Consider the following 6,210-nt stretch of genomic DNA (forward strand, 5'->3'; position numbering starts at 1 on the left):
AAGTCTAGCAGCCAATTGGTTGCCCGCCACGTCTGTCGGTCCCCTTCCTACTCACACACCAGAGCCCCGGGTTAGTAAAACTGCAGTTGGCGAACCTTGTGGTTGGCACAGAAGGTTGACTATCAAAAATATTTTTGTCTTAATTCCTGATGTTTTATTAAGCACATTTGGAGGTATTGTGCTGACATCCCACAAAAGTAACGGATCCACGAATCTCTAACGTCGTTTGTTGTGTTTTTTTTTTCGTTTTTCTGAAGTTTATTCGATTTTTTAGAAGGAGAACGTCAGTGAGTTGTTTTTCAAAAGTCATCACAGAATTGTAAAACAATAAGAATACCAAGGAAAACCAAAACCATTTTATTATTGCTACCCTTCCTTATTATGTTATTGTTTTTTTACTTGCATTTTGCTACTACTAAGTTCGTCTTCAATACATGTCTCTTAATAATTATAAGAGTTATATATTTTGTAAATATGTATAACATGGGCAGACTAAAATCCGAAAAAATCGTAAATGCCTTCACTGCAAAAGCAATGGCTGTGGAGCCATATGCCTTCAGTGCTTCTTTTCAATACAATCTTGTTTTGTTTCAATGTGCTTGTCCCACAGCTCAGTCGGGGTTCTTGCTGATGCAGAACAAAAAACACTTTGATAATTTATGGGTATTAAATAATGTTTGACTGTATGTATAACAACAGAATTTAGTTTTAAAAATTCTAATAAAGAAATAATGGCAAAACGCACTAAATTAACAGAAATTAAAGTTTAATCATCTGTATCATTGCACTTGACAGAAATCTTTATGAGTATTCATGTTTGTACTTGCTGAGTTTCCGGGATAGTGTTGCAGGATGTGGTCCACTGAGGCAGTAAAAGGCTGGGAGTGATTAGATTATGTTGATTTCCAGGTTGGTGTCAATGTTGCCTCTCACTCGGTGGGGAGGGTGAGAGGCAACATTGTTGCCTCTCACCAATGTTGACAACAATCGCCCCGACTGCAGTTGTCCCAATGAATAGGAACAATTAGGTATCGAGACTTGGAGGTGTGATGAGTTGTTGAGCCAGTTTAGCCAGACAAAGGGAGGAGGAGAGAGAGCCGGAGAGTGAACAGTGAACTGGTAAGGTCCCATGACACCTAGCTCGGCACCTCCACAGTCCTCCATCAACACAAGCTTCCTCCTGGAAAAATACTGGGCAAACCCGATTCTTCCAGGGACTGTGGAAAATCCCCTGAAAGGGATTGGCTAAGCAGAGGGATAAAAACACCTGAGACAGGACAGAGGGGCCTCGGCACTCCCACTGGACCAAGGAGACGACACAGGCAGCGCCAGTGAAGCTGCAGAGTGGGAGACCACGGAGGCAAGGACCTATTAATCCAGGAAGTGACAACTACAGGGCCACATTGGCATTGTAACAAAGGTACTGTACAGAGACTTTTTAATACCTGAAGGCAAAGGACAAAGAACCCGGCCCAGCTAACGGATACAAACAGAGCAGAAACAGAGAAGAGCTCGTGGGAGGACTTCGAGTGTAACCTGAACGGAGATCGGGAAATTGAACTGGGTGATACCCCTCTCCTTAAAGTGGTTGTTCGTCTACAAGCCATCAACGACTTCCACCGATATTAAGAAGAACAGTGGGAGTGGCCTCCCTTCAGTACTTTACAAAAAAAAAGGACTGCTGTCCCTCTGGATTTCATTGTGCCCCTTTGAACTATTCTCTTGTGGTTGTGGATGTTACTTTTTTATGCTTCTTAGAATAACAGATTGAGTTGATGTCTGTAGAAAATAAAAAGGGAACTTAACTGATACTAATGACTATTTGCTGGTCTGTGAGTGCATTGGTTATTCTGGTGAGATAGACCGAACCTGTGGAGAAATAAGGGGGGCCTAGCACCCTGTCCGATTTGCTAGGTGGCGTAGTCGTGCACGAGGCAGGAACATTCCTCGCCCAGAGGGTTCACCTTACTGTGACAATACCATTAACGATACATTTGCATAGTAACATATATACAGTGTGTAACCAGAGTAACACAATTCCTTAATATTTCAATAAATACAGTATGTGAAATCTGTAGTGATAGATTGTGTATGTAACACACATACCACTGGCATTGACAGTTCTAGGATATAACTAAATATGTGCTGCCCTAAATTTAAAGAAAGAACGCAAATTTATCAAAATATAAACAGTGCTACTAGTTAATAATTCAGCTCATTCCACCACCATAATCAAATATTTTGGACAGTAGCAAAAGCTGCACAAGTTTCTATTAAAAATGGTCAGGCTATCGTGATGAGATTATAAACTCATCTGCCTACAATACTGTGAGACATATTTACATCAGTTCACATAAAGTTAATTTGCATTTAGTTTGCAGCCTTATCTCAACATATACCCACAGCTAAACAAGACTGAACCCTGTTAGATCTCAGATGACAGACCTCTAAAGAAACTAGTTTGATACTTGCTGTGTGGTGTTCACACATCAGTAGGTGGCTTTTTTTTCTTCTGGCAACAGGCATTCCAAACCATTGCCCAAGTGAGTGACTGGAGGCACGGTGTTAGAGGAGGTGACAATAATTGAGAGAGTCATGGTCATTGAAGATCTCAGCACACTGTTCATTATTGGGGTTTGAACTCAGGTATCCCAGCAAAATTCCATTCTGGGCTGGAACAATATGGCCTTCTTAAACTTGCCCCTTTACTCAATTGGTGAAGCAGTTGTACTTCACTTGTATTTGACATGAAAGTAGTTGTAAGTACTTGTATTGGGTGCAGTGCTTACTTCTCTACCTAACCTTCTGTGCAGTAGTCCTGGCGCACAATGGCTGCTGTGTGTCACCCGGATGGGTGTTGCACTTCAATGGTGGACACAGTGAGTCCCCTCCTACATGTAAAACAATTTGGGATCTTTGGGGATGAAAGACGCTATCTCAATGCAAGAAATTATGATGATGTGACCCTTGTTTTTCATGTTTCACATTGATTCCCTAATGAACGCTTGTGGGAACAACTCGCCACACATACATAGCAAGCCAGATTTGTTTAGAATAGTTCTGCGCTTTTAGTAAGAGATGTTCAAAGTCTTTTAATTTTTTTTCCCCCTTAAACACTCACCCAAAGGATTGCCTTCCCACTCGGTAGAAATTGGATGCAGAAGGAAATGCCTTCAGGACAAATATTTGCTAAAACAAAAAACAACAGATCTGTAGAACAACAGCCATGTCAGTTATTGTTCTTTTGGGAGATGTGGTGACATTTTGCTACACAGGTGTTTAAACATTTATATAATCTAGAGAAGAAAAGGCCTTGATGTATGAGGAAGCTTTTGTATGGTTCCTTTTTCTAAAGTTGGGATCAATGGCAGGAAATGAAAAAAAAACATTGAGGATTAAGGAAGTAAGACAAAACAATGAGGAATAACCTTAACCTTAATCTGTCACTTTTGACGAGATCTCTTACATTCAGTTCCAAAAATCCAGTGAAGCATCAACTGGGACTTGGAGGGAGAGCCAGAGATTTGTGGTTGTCAGACCTTGCCAAAAAACCGAGTGGCTCTGTTGCATGTCCCCAATCTGAAAGCAGCAAATCAGAAGCATATCTACAGGCAGCAGTGTGGAGCAACAGTTACGATTCTGGACATAGACCTGGAAGGCTATGTGGTCAAATCCTACATAAGACACCGCCCTTGGAGCCTTGAGCAAGGTGCTTCACTCAAATTGTTCCAGTAAAATACAGAGGTGTATGCTGTAAATGGGCACAAATGGCTTTCGATAAAAGTGTCATCCAAATTAGTAATGTCCTCCCATGCTGAAACTTTCAGCTGTGTCCTGTATAAACACCCTGTGGGCTCAGTCCTTATCGGCACCTCTGGGGAATGCCAGGTGTTTGCTCTGACTTGTCAGGCAGCTTAGAAACTTCAGTTTTGCAGCTTCCCTCATTCTGTAATTCCTTCCACAGGTGTCAAAAACTATTTTTATAGTGAGTATGTCATGCAGTTTTTTTTATATTTAAGAAAAATATTTAAATACAATAAAAATAATTAAGTTCTACACATTTATTTAAGATTTCATGTAAGACAATAAATATTAAATCAGTCCTATCATTCTCATATACTTTGATTCTTTTGGACTTCTTTTGATATCTACAGGGTGTCTATTCATGGGCAAAGTGATTGTAGCCACATGCTTAACAGGATACATCATTTTTTATGATATCATCTCTTCTCTAGCTTCGCATCAGTGTTTAAATCTCTTGTATCAGCAGTACCACCTTATTTTCTTACATGAAGTGACCTAAACAATTTGTCGCATAAAAGTAGGAATACATTAAAGATTCAGGATTGTAAAGAACTGTTAACAATTTCCATATGTTATGGCAATAACCTGTTATGGCAGTTGCCATATTATTGCTGTGGGATATAAGAAACTTGCTGCACGACAAAAGCAAGTCAGATTGTAATTACATTCAGACCTCAATGCTGGAAAATGAAAAGTCATCAGTTTTTTTAATCTGCATAGCCAAGAGCTATGAAACAACATAACTGATGAAATAACTCTTAAATGCCAATTAGAGTGCGGCCAAGACTGGGAAAGCAGTAAGAAAATTCCTTGAAAGTTATCCTTACAAGAACAGTTAATAGCTCACATGAATCTGGAAAATCGGTCTCAGACAGTCTTTATCAACCTAAATTTTGTTTGCTTTATATCCTACAATATTTTCTTGTGTTGTGTATAAGCAATACAATAACATTGTGTAGAATACTCATTTTCAGAAATGCATCATTATAACATAATTTTTGTAGCAGATACCCACACTAGCAGGCTCAGTACCAGCCGATTCACTGGTAATGTGACACCAGTTTTTCACATATATAAGTGGTCAATCCTTCTCTTTCAGACATCCTACAGGATCTTAGATCTAAGGATGGTCCCCTCTCAGTAAAGACTGCATACTCAACTTCATATTCACTCAAGTCTCCATGGATCCCCTTAAATAAATCAGTCATCTAAGTCAACAAGCGCAGAATCAGTTTACTATTGAAACCAAGTAGAATTGTCTTTTACACAAGGACAGTGATGCATTGAACTAACAATTTAATGTTGCACAACCAGTTTTCAATCTTCACTTTAATAAGCACGGTTCCCTTTTGCAATGAGATAATGGAAGTTTGAACTCACTTAACCCTTAAATGTGGTAGTTATAAGGAGGGATAGCAACAGTCAATCATACACAGCTCTACCTAATTACCATTATTGTGAAACTAGCTACATACAGTACAGTATACTGAAGCCAAACACCTGCCTTCACAATTGTCTCAAGCATCCCTACTCCACCTTGCAGATACCTCTTGGTTCAATCACTCTGAATAGGGCTAAAGCCTCCTAGTCCTATGGCCTAGTCCAAGCACTTGCCATTCATCAGCAAGCACCAAGATTAACGTTCTCCCATGACTTGCTCTACCAGCTGATCCTGTTTGGCCAGGGACACCTGTAATGATATATGTAATGAAGTTCAGGTGGGTAGCTGCGTCAGCATGCGTATGCTGCAAAGGAACAGGTTTATTCCATGCTGAAAAAAAAGAAGAAACAAAACACAACGTTTCAGCCATGGAGCCTTCTTCAGGTGTTAATATGATATATGTAATGAATATATCTTCCTTTCAGAGGTAATTATTAATTAAGAGCAGCTGTGGGGCATTCAACAGGGTTTTTCAATGAGCAGTCAGCATTCCTGGCTGTGCACTGACATTGTATTGAACAGATATGATATAGGTAAATGAATTATTCTGAATAACATTTGTCTTCAACAGGGCATCTACTACTGGACACGCTTCTCTCCAGGTTGCAGATGCTATTTTGTGGTATAACTGTCAAATTCTTATATCACAAGCCATTGGTACACAAACAATAAGGAACATGCATTGCAGAACATTCCTGCTGGAATGTTGTCGCCATGATCAGTCCTCACGAATGACAAAAAGTGTGATAACCAGGAATTGACCAACGTAGTGCCGGGCATTCAGGTGGCCATCAATTACTTCAAGCGATTAGACTAGCAATCTCTCTTGACACTCCTGTTCAGGCCATCATAATTGGATGATGATATATCAAACTTGAAGAGCTGTTGTGATTTGTCTCCCTGATCATGGCTTATCTTTCAGCAGATGCCTAAATATAAAGTCTTACCAGGTTAAAAAATTACTG

The sequence above is a fragment of the Lepisosteus oculatus genome, chromosome 13, assembly GCF_040954835.1.
Source record: "Lepisosteus oculatus isolate fLepOcu1 chromosome 13, fLepOcu1.hap2, whole genome shotgun sequence".
NCBI lineage: Eukaryota > Metazoa > Chordata > Actinopteri > Semionotiformes > Lepisosteidae > Lepisosteus > Lepisosteus oculatus.